At 42.7% G+C, this 15,394-nt stretch overlaps 1 protein-coding gene across 1 annotated transcript in view; it reads left to right on the top strand.

The window, feature by feature from the left end:
* The window catches only part of LOC133138104 (tripartite motif-containing protein 16-like), a 119,294-nt gene that overhangs the window by 88,095 nt on the left and 15,805 nt on the right, over window positions 1-15,394 (top strand). The window lies entirely within an intron of this gene.

Raw genomic sequence — 15,394 nt, 5'->3', positions numbered from 1 at the left:
CTGCCATCTGTATCATGGTACGAATTGATGTCATATTCGCAGTTGGAGAGAAAGTCTCCTTGTAGTCTATTCCAGCTACTTGGCTGTAACCTTTTGCAACATATCTTGCCTTATATGTCTCAGTGTCGTCAGTATTATTTTTGACTGCATACACCACTTACTCCACACTGCATTCTTACCCATAGGCAGTGTAGTCAATGTGTATGTGTTGTTTTCTCTAAGAGAATTTATCTCTTCTTTCATTGCACTGGCCCAAATCTGTGATTTTGTTGAGCCCATGGCTTCATCAAAAGTTTGTGGTACACCACACACCATCCTATAGCAGTAGTCAATATTGGCTAGTATTTGGTCCTCACTATCAACATCTAACACATAGTCGGTCAAGTATTTTGGAGCATTCCTATCTCTCCTGGGATAACGTGTAGTATGACTATCCCTTGTGTGTATGTCATCTCTTTTGTCTGTCTCTTGTGTGAGAGTCATTTCTGGATTTGCCATGTCAGACTCGTGGTTCACTGTTGGAGTCTGATCAGCGATCTGGGGTTTTGGCATGGGGGATGTGTATCTCTTCTCATAAACATCATCGGTCATCATTAGATCAGTCTGAGTTTCATGTTCACTTACGCTGTTCGTAATGAACTTTACAAGCCTGTGCTTGAGTACTTTCCCTGTATCTGGGTAGTAGACTAGTAGTGCAGGGCTGTTCTTATCAAACCCTACAAACCGCCCCTTCTCACATTTGGCATCTAGCTTTTTCTTGTCTTGCTTGTATGCATAGCATACCGATCCGAACACCCTCATTTTAGAAAGATCAGGTTTCTTCCCTGTTAACATGTAGTACGGTGTTTGCTTAATGCGACTATTGTAGCACCTGTTGCGAATTATTGCAGCAGTCATCACAGCATATGTCCACAACTCTTTAGGTAATTTGCTCTCAATAATCATACATCTCGCCATTTCGAATAGTGTTCTCCAATTTCTTTCAGCTGTACCGTTTTGATGGGGCGAGTAAGGAGCTGAGGTCTCATGTCGTATATTATTCTCAGTCAACAACTCTTGAAACTCTTTTGCTGTGTACTCTGTGCCATTGTCTGACCTAATACACTTGATTTTCCCATAGGGGGCAGTGTCTGCAATTAACTTTTCAGTTGCTTTGGTAGTATCACTCTTTGCCTTCAAAAAATACATAAATACTACACTAGTGTAATCATCTGTAAATGATAAAGCCATCCTTTGCTTTTGGATCAATAGGACCAGCTAAATCAGTGTGCACAAGCTCAAGTGCTCCCTTTGCTCTTACATCAGGTTCTCTGTTTCTACTCTGAGCAAATTTCCCTAGCTAGATCTATCAACCTTCCCCTTGATTTTCATTCCGTCTACAACATTTTGCAGTTTAGAGACATCATCATAGTTACAGTGACCTAGGATTTCGTGCCAGGTTTGGATATCATAGCATGCATGACAACCATCATCACCATCATCACTGTAGGTGTCTAGGTAGTACAGTCTGTTATACTCTTTAATGTCAAACCTGGTCCCGTCTTTGTGGATGAGCTGGTCACTTCCTTGTTGAAAGGTCACTGAAGCGCCATTGGCTGTTGCAGTTTTCACTGAGAAAATGTCCTGTGGGTAGGATGGGATATACAGGGACCTTTTCAGTGTCGCCTTCACCTGTTTGCCCTCACTGTTCATCAGGAACACCTCCGCATCACCTCTTTTTGACGCTACACCGCTGGTCCTTGTCCCATCAGCTAATTCCAAATAGTGCTTCTCTGGCTGGAAAGTGTCGTCAAAGTTCTTGAATTTTCCAATATCCGTTATTATGTGTGATGTTGCGCCTGTATCGACCATCAGGCCTCTCGGTCTCGATCCTCTGAGCTGACCGTCACTTATCTTGAATGCATATCCATGTTGTTCACCCTCGACATCAGTCGCTTGCTTCACGTCATCGCTCCTTCTCCGTCTGCACGTAGCGTCTTTGTGTGTTGCACTTTTGCAAAAGCTGCACCACTGTTTCGGCCGCTCGTTCTGCTCGTTTGGGCATGCCCTGGCTATATGCCCTTTCTGGTTGCAGTTATAACAAATAATGTTCTCTCTTCCCCTCGCTCCCGAGGTCACTTTCATCACGCCGTCATCATTTGAGCTAGCATTTAGCTTCTCAGTGCTCTCGAAACTTCTCAGTTTGGTTTTGAAATCAGCAAACGTTATTTTCTCATCACCCTGCGTTATGTGGATGGAAAAAGGTTTAAACGACTCCGGCAGCCCCTTCAGAATCATTGCAATCAAAAGACCATCACTAACAGTCTCTTCAGCATTCCTCAGTGCTGTTATAGCGGTCTCTGCACGAATAATATAGTCCGTGACACTCTCGTTAGCAGCTTTCTGCAGTGACGTTAACTCGGTGTACAAGCTAATCACACGTGGTTTCCCTTTACCTGCGTAGTGGTCCCTTATTATTTTCAAGGCTTTTCGACCATTATCAGCCGCTTCTCTCATAACCAGGGAGAGACTTTTATCATCTAAAAATTGAATTAGTTCTGCATAAGCTTCTTCATTTTTATTTGCATCGTCCTCCCTTTCATAGCTGGGGACAGGCTCGTAAAATATCGTGTCCTTCAGCCCTTGTAGACGCATGTGGCCCAAAAACTTTGTCTCCCGTAACTCGTAATTCTTTTAATCTCCGTCGAAACACAACCTGCTCCATCGGTTTCCAACGTCCCTCCTGGGCCCATAACCTGTTGACGTTGTCATCTTAGGGCAGGATAACCGGTTTACAAGTTAGTTGTATACGGGAAATAAAGCACACGCTCGCCGTCGGTCTCATTTACCGGGAAGAAGAGTTTTATTATTCACGCACTTACATATATAACCTCACGTAAAACAGTGACGTCATTAAACATACGTGAAACGTTGACGTCATCAACATAAACTAGACCACTGCATGAGAGCATAACAATTCTTACATAGATTAACATGTACCTTTGCCTCGCTGATTGTTCTATGGTTTCGACTTCCGCATCGCCCTCGACTACGACTCTGCTTGCCGTCCCCCTGTACTTCTGCCCCGCTGACGGCTCTCCCGCTACCGGACCTTCCTGCACGTCTACCGACTACGAGTTTGCCTCTTCCCTCGGCACCGTGCTTTTTGTTTGTTTTGTGTTTTTTTGGCTGGATCTACGTGTATGGACATTGCTTGTTTTGACTACGCTCCTGGGATTCGTCCCGAATAAAGCCCTGACGCGACTTTATCTAACCATTGTTTCTGAGTCGTGCATTTTGGGTCCAACTCCCACGCACCCGTCTCACCATCGTTATGCGCGCGGTTAAAGTTTTGAAAACCAATATACGCCCACAAACAATTTAGCCCACCTAAAACAGCAGACTTACGACTGAAATAGAGCTCTCAGTCTGCAGGGAAACCTCACCCGGCTTCAGGTTGCTCTGGAGGAACACAATTAGGAGGAGGAAGAAGGATCCGATGCAGGTCACCAGAACCACGCGAACCACTGGGGCTCCTCATGCTGGGGACTGGCAAGTCTCGAATCGCGATTCCACTCCAAGGCTACAAGTTTGGCGATGTCCGCAAGTGAATGCTACTCCAGAGCGTGTCTGGCAAAAAGCATGTACATGCCTAGATGTTACTTCTTGAACAAATAATCTCGCTCAAAATAACTGGTGGCCAACACATAACAATTCAAGTTGACACCAAAGTTTAGATATAGATGAACATCCATACAGTCACAAAACGTTTGCTGAACACGGATGGCAGTGATTCGGAGTGGACTAAACATTCAGACTAATCAATGACGTCGGCAGCCCCTGCTGAACTACCTATCAGTCAGCCGGTCCACCACAGCCTTTCAAGTCTGCATGTGAATGGCGATGCTCGCTGGTATTGAATCTACTCTAAAATAGTGACGCGTAAAAGCGCAAACCAGACAAGCATTCGCAAGCAAAATTCTTTTTTTTCGGTCACAATATATTCTCATGTATTGCAGCCGTATCTTCCAGTTTCTAAGATTAAAATGGAAGACACTGATTAGCTAAAATAACTAAACCTTATGTTATTACATTACAATGTAGTTGGACTGAACCAGCAAATACAAGTAAAGCGTGATGCACTTGCATGTTTAGTCATTATAGCAATTTAACTAAATGTGACTTTGTAAAAAAAAATAAAAAATAATAATAATAATAATCCATCCATCCATTATCTTAACCCACTTATCCTGAACAGGGTCGCAGGGGGGCTGGAGCCTATCCCAGCATACATTGGGCGAAAGGCAGGAATACACCCTGGACAGGTCGCCTGTCCATCGCAGAATAATAATACAAATTTAATTTTTAAAAAATCTAAGGTTTCGTTTTTTCGTAAGTAACTTGAAACTGTCCTTTTCTTTTGAAGATTTATGTGCATCATAGTAATTTAATTAAAATAATTAATTTTAAGCCGATTGTCTAGTCTACAGCCCCCTCTAGCGGTTGTAATATATACCTTATATTCAGACTATGGTTTCAGGCTAATCTGTTTTCAGAACAACTTGGCCTATTTGTCGTGTATTTATATGGCACATTACTTTATTTCAGGACTTGTTGAGTTGCCATGTCAAACATGGGAAGCCTATCACCTAGCCCAAGTGACTAATGTGCTTCACTAAACTGCCAATGCAGATTCAACACTCCACTGAACAGGATAAGATGATCCTCATCTTAGTTTTGGATTGGTGTTTCAGTCATGCGTATAATGTCCAACGGGGGAAGCATTTACACTTTCAAATACAAAACGTGTCACCTTGCATTCCTGAAAAACATGTTAAACATTTGAATCAAAACATGCATGTACAATGCAGCAGTACTGGTGAAGAAAATCATTTAATATCACATCTCATTCTCACATGCATGTATGCATACACAACTCACACACATGCTTGCACACACACACACACACACACAACCTAGATTTCTGGGACATGTGGTGCAACATAACACACAAGCTAAACAATAAAATGAAATATAAATGCAGAAGGTAAAAACCTAAACCAAATGAAGGTGAGGTACTGTAGACTGCACAGAACCTCGACCTAAACTTACTGGAAACAGTCGGTCCAGTGACCTAGTGTAATGTGTTATGTTTCTGAGTCTGTCTGTTTATTATTGTTATTCTTGTAATTAATTATTTTTCATTATAATATCTGGTTTTCTGTTTCCCATCCATTACTGTTCATTATATTTCGTCATCCCCTGTTTTGTCTGTCAGGATGTTTTTGTGCCATAGTCACTCCCCTGTCTGCGTGCTGCACTATTCGGGTGGTTACGGTAGTTTCCGGATTTCCAACATTTCTTCCAGCCTCGCATTCCTTACTTGCTTGCATGCTTCTTTCACTAGTTAATGTTGTAAAGCCGACTACTAATTTAGATATTGTACAGTACAGTACAGTTATTGTATCATTACCCTAATATGTTCTCCACCTGCTTTCTATCTGTTTAGCCCACCTCACTCCCGTGCCCCGCCTAGTTTGTCAACTTTCCACATGCATTTAAACCCCAGTCTCTGCATTGTTCCTTGTCAGAACGTTGAGGAATACTCAGTCGATGATTATGGTAAATGGTAAATGGTTAACGGTTTATCCAAGTCACCCACTCAGTCACCCATTCATACACACACTCACACACCGATGGTGATTGGCTGCCATGCAAGGCGCCAACCAGCTCGTCAGGAGCATTTTGGGGGTTAGGTGTCTTGCTCAGGGACACTTCGACACAGCCCGGGCGGGGGATCGAACCGGCAACCCTTCGACTGCCAGACGACTGCTCTTACTGCCTGAGCCATGTCGCCATTTGATTATGCGTTAGCCTGTTTATTTGAGATTCTGTAACGACACCTTTCTGCCTTTATTTTCAGTTTGCCTTGTCCTTTCTGTTTTGTCTGCACATCTGATTATTTTTTGCCTTAAAAAAAAATAATCTTTTTTTATTATCTGATATCTGACATTTTTATGCTCCTATCAACTCTGATTTTGCATAGCCCTCTTGTACCCCTGCCTTATTTTTTGGTTTGTTCTTCTGCATCTCGATTGTGGCATTGTCTGTTACTGGAATACCTGGCTTTGACTTTGGACTGAGTAAAAACAATGTTTTTTGCGTACTCCCTGGTCTGCGTCTGGGTCCTCTGAACAGTTTGTCACAGAATGTTTTAAAGTCAGAAACATTTGTCCCTGTTATGATAACTAATTAACCTTGTCGTGTGCAAAAAGTAGATGTGAACGCAAAGACACGAGTCAACGTCTTCACGCGGTCTTCACACGGTCTTCACGCGGTCTTCACACGGTCTTCACGCGGTCTTCACGCGGTCTTCACGCGGTCTTCACACGGTCTTCACACGGACAGGTGAACAAGTCAACACGGGTTATTTCTGTGTCGCTTCTTTGATTATTCCATTTATTTACCGTGGCATTCATTTTGATAAATTATTACTCCTTTACTCCTAGTTGTTCATTTACTCCTTGATTCTTACACCTTAAGAAGTGTGGGTGTACTGAAACCAAACACTGATTTTCTCTCTATAATTATGCAGAGGTTGAGTGGTATTTTCAGAGTGAGCTGACTTTGTAGGTAGTGAGGCATCTGCCTTCTGTTTGAGCTGCAGCCAATGTTTCCAGTTACAATAAAAATGTGTGGAGAGACTTTCTCTTCAGATGATGATCCCACATCAAGAGAGTGTCCCTGTGCAGTTGAATAAAGGTTGGAAGTGAACACTCCCTTTGAGCAGATGCCAATCCTGGCCTCTATTTAAGGCTTTACAACTCCAGCTGTGAGATTCAGTGGCTTCAATGAGTAGCATTTACAATGAACTTAGTCTAGTTTATTTTCATAATTTAGGTACAAAGTGCCACAAATACTCTAGAAATGAAACAATGCAAAACAGGTAAAACTATAATTTTCTTCATCATAAATAAGTGTTTTCATAATTTGTGCCACTACTTTAAGCTACATGCATTACCTGCATTAGTTATCTCATCCCAGGCTAATATAACATAATCTGGTAGTGCTCAATATCAGAGACAACAAACAACAAGTCATGTTATTGTGGCGTCTGGAGGGTACATCCTTGTACCAATGTGTACAAATATGTGGGTCATGATATAGGAAAAAATGGACTGCCCAACACTGCACCTCCCACAAAATAATAACATCTTGGGGGAGATCTCTGATTAGTATATCCTTAGGATAGGATCTTCCATGTCCTCCACGGCAGTCAAATAATATGGAAATTGGTAGCATGTCCTGTGCAAAGCACACGGCTCTTAAAGGGAATGAAAAGAGGACATTTGATTGGCTGTCCAGCTGCAACACACCCACTGATTCAGTATAATCCAGCTCGTTTCCCAGCTGCTCCACAAGGTTCCAGCTGTCAGTCCTCCCCTCTGGTCATGAATACACCAGAACTACATCACCAGTGTGCCCCCGCCACACGCTACTGACTGCACCCATGCGACATTGATTCTGGAAAATAGAGCCCTGTTTCCCTCTGCACACCTCTTCAAACAAGCTCCCTATTGGATAGTAGAGAACAGTATAAGCTTTCAAACAGTGTATGGCATGTTTGATTTAAAGTCAGTTACATGCGCACCAACCTTGCATAGACTTCAGTGTAACAGAGGGATTGTTTTCTTCAATGCAGATTTGCACACCCAGCCATGGACTATGTAGCAATATACAATCACTCGTTGAGGTATACTTGTTGTTTTTGTATTTTGCAGAGTGGGTGAATTTGGGGAGTGGGTGAGAAGAGCAGCAAGAAGTATGAAGTCTAGCAAGGACACATCGGAACTGACACAAAGCATGCTTACATACTTACACACATACTTATACACAGCCACTGTTTTACATGCTTACATACTTACACACATACAGTGGGAGCAATAATTATTTGATCCCTTGCTGAATTTGTAGGTTTGCCCACTTACAAACTGTGTAGAATTTTACATTTTAACATTGAGAGACAGAATGTCACAAAATAATCCACAATAACAACATCATATAAATTTTATAAATTTAATATCATATTTTCACATGAAATAAGCATTTGATCCATAGAACAATAGGACTTAATACTTGGTGGAGAAACCTTTGTTGGCAAGCACAGGTCAGACGTTTGTTGTAGCTTTTCACCAGGTTTGCACAGATCTTGGGAGGGATTTTGGTCCACTCCTCTTTGCAGATCCTCTCGAAATCCTTAAGGTTTCGAGGCTGTTGCTTGGAAACTCAAAGCTTCAGCTCCCTCCACAGATTTTCGATGGGATTTAGGTCTGGAGACTGGCTAGGCCACTCCAGGACCTTAATATGCTTCTTTTTGAGCCACTCCTTTGTTGCCTTGGCCGTATCTTTTGGGTCATTGTCTTGTTGGAAGACCCATCCACGACCCATTTTCAGTGCTCTCACTGAGGGAAGGAGGTTATCCCCCAAAATTTCCTGGTATATTGCCCCATTCATCCATTATTTTCTTGTAGCCCATCCCAGCCTTGTGCAGGTCTACAATTTTGTCCCCGATGTCCTTAGACAGCTCCTTTGTCTTGGCCATGGTGAAAACGTTGGAATCTGATTGATTGTGTGGACAGGTGTCTTTTATACAGCTACATAACGATGTAACGAGTTGACACAGGTGTTTTGGGTAATGAGTTGAGATTAGGAGTGCTTCTTAATGGAAAACTAACTGGACTGTGGGAGCCAGAATTATTGCTGATTGGTCGGGGATCAAATACTTATTTCATGCAAAAATACGATAATAAATTAATAAAATTCATATGATGTTGTTATTGTGGATTATTTTGTGATATTCTGTCTCTCAATGTTAAAATGTACCTAAGATTAAAATTCTACACAGTTCCACCCACCCCCTCCAGGAGGCCTCCCAGTGACTCCAAGAAGGCTGGATACTCTGAACTGCCATTTGGTGCATAAGCACAAATGACAGTCAGAGCTTTCCCCTCAGCCACACGTAGTCGCAGAGAGGCGACCCTCTCGTTCCCCGGGTGGAACTCCAACACAGTGGCGCTCAGCCGGTGGCTTGTGAGTATCCCCACACCCGCCCGGCGCCTCTCCCCTTGAGCAAGTCCAGAAAAGAAAAGAGTCCAGCCCCTCTCCAGGAGTTTGGTTCCGGAACCAGTACTGTGCGTGGAGGTGAGCCCAACTATATCCAGTTGGTACCGCTCAGCCTCCCACACTAGCTCCGGTTCCTTCCCCACCAGAGAGGTGACGTTCCACGTCCCCAGAACCAGTCTGCGACGCCGAGGATCACCACGCCCGGATCCCCGCCTTTGCCTACTGCCCGTTGGACAAAGCACCCGACTCCGATGCCGACCCCTGCAGGTGGTGAGCCCACAGGGCGGCGACCCCACGTGACCAGTTCGGGCTGTGCCCGGCCTGGCCCCATGGGATAAGGCCCGGCCACCAGACGCTCGCCGACGAGCTCCCCTCCCGGGTCTGGCTCCAGAAGGGGGCCCCAGTTTCCCTTTTCCGGGCGAGGTAACTGGGTCATTGTGTGGCCGTATCATGGAGTCTTTAAACCTTCTTTTAAATCTATAAAATCTCTTTCTCTCTCAATCTCTCTCTCTGAAAAGCAAAATAGTTACATTTCTGCAGGTGTGTCAGTGCAGTACAAGGAAGAATATTTAAAATAGAGAGATTTCAGATCACCTGCTGCCATTTGCAAGTTTGTGAGTTTTAAGCAAGAAAATAAACCTGAAGTGACTCCAAAGCTGCTTGTAAAGCCACAGAATACCCCAGAGGCCTTACATGTGTAAATGATTATTCTCCAAAATTTACATTTAATCTTATTCTTTTCTTCAACATTATTGGACATAAAACCTGAGACCACTTTGCATTTTCATTGTTCATAGACCTCATATATATGCTCAACAAAATACCTGAATACTCATATTATACCATACATATTATCTGTGCATGTCTGACTGGGTACTCAGATCAGACACAGCCACATTAAATCCCATGCATGTGTATACAGGCCTTTACTGCTCACAATACATTACATTACATTACATATCATTTGGCTGATGCTTTTATCCAAAGTGACTTACAGTTGATTTAGATTAAGCAGGAGACAATCCTCCCCTGGGGCAATGCAGGGTTAAGGGCCTTGCTCAAGGGCCCAAGGGCTGTGTGAATCTTACTGTGCCTACACCGGGGTTCAAACCACACAGTCCTTCAGTAAATCTGCCCTTCGACCCTTAAGATTAAATAGTTCCTCATGGAGATCCAATATGGCGGCGAGCTGAGCACATGCGTTAACTTTTGCTCCCAACACACTCGGCGAACTAATATAATTTCATTCATGTAAATTTCGATAAGTTCGGTCAGAAAGTGGTTATAAGGTGCATTGAATACTTTTGGGATCAGAAAATGTCGGACAAAAATCATACTGGTGGTCGTGCGAGGAAGAAAGAAAATCAAACTTCTTCGGCTAACTCGGATTTAGCTACTGACAAGCTAGTTGAGAAGCACACCGAAGCCGAGGGAGCCGCAAAAATCATGAAAGCTATCAACGGCATGCGGGAGGATTTCAATCAGAAAATTACGGGGGTATTAACTGCTATCCAAGACGTTAAGAAAGATATTAACAGATTCTCGTGCAGACTCTCAGGAGCCGAGCAACGCATTAGTGATGCAGAAGACAGTGTTAACACCCTAAAAACCTTAACGTCCTCTCTCAAGAAGCAAGTGGAGACACTAACCTTGAAATTAGAGGATCAAGAGAACCGGAGTCGTCGCAATAATCTACGACTTGTTAACATCCCGGAGGGTGCTGAAGGACGCGACGCTGTGGCATTCCTGGAGAAGTGGCTCCCAGAGGCATTGGGCCCTGACAACTTTCCCAAGTCGATCATTGTTGAAAGGGCACAGCGCTTGCAGGGCCGAGTGAACGGCAACTTTCCCCGAGTTCTCATTGCACGATTCCTGAACTCAAGCGACAAGGACAGGGTGACTAGAGCAGCTAGAGCTAAAGGGAAGGTGCTGTTCGATGAACAAGAGGTGAAGTTCTTTCAAGACGTTGCCAAAGAGACACACCTAAAGAGGAAGCGCTACGACGGGGTGAAGCAGCAGCTACGGGCTCTGAACATTCAATATGGGTCAATTCATCCAGCCAAGCTCAGGGTTACGCGTGATGGTCGCTCCAAGACCTTTGACTGCCCAGACGACGTCATAGCCTACATTCATACTGTCCAGGCCGGGGGACACTAGCCTGGCATTATAACCTACCAAGTGGCGAGAACTGAACTATTTCAGATTGTTTTTTTTCGGCACCCTTCCTTTTCGCATCCTGGATATAACAAGGTAACGTCAAACTGTTTGAGCGGTCATAAAGCCAACAATTATAGGAAGGGTAGCCTAGTTTACTGAATATTATGTCTCATGTTTTATTAGCCGATGTGTGTGGGAGCACGTATAGGTGAATAATATGTGAGCGCACTGCTCCTCGTATTAGTAGGATCAGTGTTGCGCTACGTTGCATCTTTAGATATGGGGGGGTGGGGGGAGCGTTGTTGCGTTCTGGGAGACAACGTGGGGTATTTTCGGGGTAGGGAGGGACCGCTGTCAAATTCGGAGAGGCAGCGGGAGGTTATCTCATCACATATTATTTTTTTTAGACCAACATATCTTATTTGTACTTGTGCACTTTTTCCGTGTGGTTACATGTCCTACCGTCATCACACAGAGTTCAAATGGACTGTTGCAATGCATATAATAGAAATGACTGATGAATGTTAATTCAAGTTTGAAAATAACAACGTGGAATGTCCGAGGTCTGGGGAAATTGACTAAAATTAAGCAGGTCATGAAAAGGATAAAACATCTAAAGTCTACAGTAGTATTTTTACAAGAAAGCCACCTGTTATCGGAAGATATTATAAAGATCCGCAGACGATGGCCAGGTCAAGTTTTCTCAGCTTCATTCTCTTCCAGGGGAGTCATAACTTTGATTCACAAATCTATTCCTTTTCGACTTTCTAAAGTAATAACAGACTCCGCAGGAAGATACTTGATTGTACAAGGTTCACTGTTAAATGAAAGTATTTCAATGGTAAACCTGTATGGACCCAATAATGATTCTCCTGCGTTTTTTGAAAACCTTTTTTTAATACTGGCCTCATTACCTGGAAAACGTATTATTGCTGGTGATTTTAATTGTACAGTCTCCCCTCATCTCGACCGTTCGACTGGTGTTGATACTTCACACACACACAGTAGGAACAAGTTACATTGTCTAATAAAAGATCTGAATCTATGTGACCCCTGGCGAAGGTTGCATCCCGGAGACAGAGTGTACTCATGTTGCTTATCGGTAAACAAATCTTATTCACGTATTGATTACTTTCTGGTCTCAAATGACCTTCTTCATAGAGTGAGCGATTGTACTTATGACGCTATTGTGATTTCAGACCACGCCCTGGTCTCCCTTATTTATAATGATTCTAAACTTCAGAAAGGGCCTCGAAAATGGTGGCTGCATCCAAGATGGCTGCATGATCCTGCTTTTTTAGAATTTGTAGGGACGCAGATAGACTTTTTCTTTGAGACAAATAAAGATGAGACCTCTGCTACTATAAGATGGGAGACATTTAAAGCTTATATCCGGGGACAAATAATTAGCTATACAAGTTCGAAAACTAATAAGAATAACTTAGAAATGGAGGAATTGTATTAAAAAATCCAAGAATTAGAGAGGGAGGTATATGCAGATCAATCAAGGGATCTCACTCAAGAGCTACTGACCCTGAGAGCTAAATATAATGTTCTCTCTGCCAATAAAGCAGAAAATAGTTTAATAAGGTTGTAACAATCATTTTATGATCAAGGGGAAAAATCTGGAAAATTGCTGGCCTGGCAGATAAAGAAACTAGAGGCAGAAAGAGCAATCAGTTGTATACAACTGCCCAATGGAAATATGTCTGTTGATCCCTTAGAACTTTTGCATCTTTCTATCAGTCTCTATACAAATCGGAGGCTTCTGACTCTGTAGAGGACCAATCTATCTTCCTGAGTGAACTTCAAATTCCGCTGATATCAGAGGAAGACAAAACTCACTTGATAGCATACTCAGAGAAAGAAATAGTGGAAGCCATTACGTGCATGAATGGTGGCAAATCTGCAGGCCCTGATGGACTTCCCATTGACATTTATAAATTATTTAAAGATAAATTAGTCACTCCCTTAGTCAATATGTACAATGAATCTTTTCAGAATGGCTGTTTACCACCCTCTCTGAGAAGGGCACTAATTACGTTAATTTTAAAGCCAGACAAACCCCCTACAAAATGTGGATCGTTTAGACCTATATCCCTCTTAAATACAGATGCAAAAATAATTGCCAAATTACTGGCATTAAGATTAGAAAGATGTCTCCCATCTATAATAGGAGCTGATCAGAATGGCTTTATAAAAAATCGTCAGGCATATTATAATATCAGAAGATTGTTTAATATAATTCATGCATGTGATGGGACCCAGGACACTTGTATGCTGAAAAAGCATTTAATAGAGTAGAATGGTCTTACTTGTTTGAAGTTCTTTCACATTTTGGATTTGGGAGTAACTTTTGTCAGTGGGTTAAGATCCTTTACTCTGAACCAGTAGCAGAGGTGGTAACCAATAATATTGTCTCTAAACCATTTCATTTGTTTCGCAGAACTCGTCAGGGATGCCCTTTGTCTCCTATGTTATTTCTTTTGGCCTTAGAACCCTTGGCAATTGCTATTAGAAGTCATTCTGCTATTAAGGGGATTAGAACCGGAGACTATGAGCACCGTGTAGCTATGTATGCTGATGACACTCTCCTTTTCCTTTCAAGTCTTAATGTCTCAATCCCTGCTCTTTACTCATTTGATTAGCAGGTTTGGTAAATTCTCAGGCTATCGGGTGAACGAAATTAAGTCTTCCATACTGAGCAGGAAAGGCTTCATCCAATAGTTAGTTACACCTTCATTAATGCTTCTAATGGGTTTAAATACCTTGGTATTATTATCACACCTCAATTAGATAGACTAATTTCCGCCAACTATGACCCATGTGTGTCTAGAGTAAGAGAGTCGTTAAATAGATGGACCTCGCTCCACCTTTCATTGATTGGACGAATAAATGTCATTAAAATGAATGTCCTTCCCATATTTTTATATCTTTTTCAATCCATTCCGATGGCTCCCCCCCCCCCAATGTTTTTTTCTACAATGAAGACACTTTTCACAAACTTTTGGAGCAATTGAAGACCAAGGCTTCGCCTTACTTTGCTATACCTCCCATATGATAGAAGTGGCCTGAGAATGCCCAACCTGATGTGGTACTATTGGTCGACCCAGCTGAGGGCTGCTCTCTCGTGGTTCTCTTCAGAGTCTACAGTGCCCTGGGTTAAAATGGAATCATTAACTACGAAGGGGCTAGACTTGGTTACATACATGTACTCTGACTCTTGTAAAAACTTAAAGAAAAATACTCTCAACCCTTTTGTCAGAAACACTTTGATGGTTTGGCATGAGGCACAGCACGTCCTAGGCAAAGTTCCACCGCTGTCCCGTTTTTCCCCTATTTGGGGCTTCAGCCCGGGGGAAAATGATGCAGGATTTAGGCAGTGGGCACAGAAGGGTGTCAGTCGGATAATGGATCTGTATAGTAGGGAGACATTTAATGAGCTCAAGGAGAAATACAATGTGCCACAGACACATTTCTTTAAATTTCTTCAGCTGCACAGCTTTATCAGCTCAAAACAGAATTATTCCCTGGGCTGCCCCCCTTTAACAACTTTGGAACAATTTGCACTCCATTATCAACAGGGTCGGGGCCAGATCTCTTTTCTTTATGGAAAATTCTTATCCGCTTCCAATGAATCTTCGGACTCCAAAAGGATAGCATGGAGCGAGGATTTGAATGATGTGATACTGGATCGTGAATGGTACCAGATATGCAAAGAGGCACAATGTTTTACAGTAAATACAAAACTTAAAATGGTCCAATTCAATTGGATAATGAGAACTTACCTGACCCCGGCAAAGCTTAATAAATTCAACCCAAATTTATCGGACGTCTGTGTTAAATGTCGAACTCATAAGGGCACATTATTTCACTGTCTTTGGGAATGTGAGGCGTTGCAAATATTTTGGAAGGGAGTCCTTAGGTTGCTATCCTCCATCACCTTTAAAAATATCCCTCTCTGCCCTAAATTGTGTATCTTGGGCCTTTACCCCGACGGTTTGTCCCTGAGGAGGCATGAAATTAAAATGCTTGATTTATGTTTAATTTATGCAAAACGACTCATTGCTCTTCATTGGAAAAGTGTGTCTTGCCCTTCCATCAACCTGTGGCTGAGAGAGCTTTCGTATGGCCT

This window comes from Conger conger, chromosome 10 (assembly GCF_963514075.1).
Source record: "Conger conger chromosome 10, fConCon1.1, whole genome shotgun sequence".
Lineage (NCBI taxonomy): Eukaryota > Metazoa > Chordata > Actinopteri > Anguilliformes > Congridae > Conger > Conger conger.
This window is presented reverse-complemented; position numbering and strand designations above follow the sequence as displayed.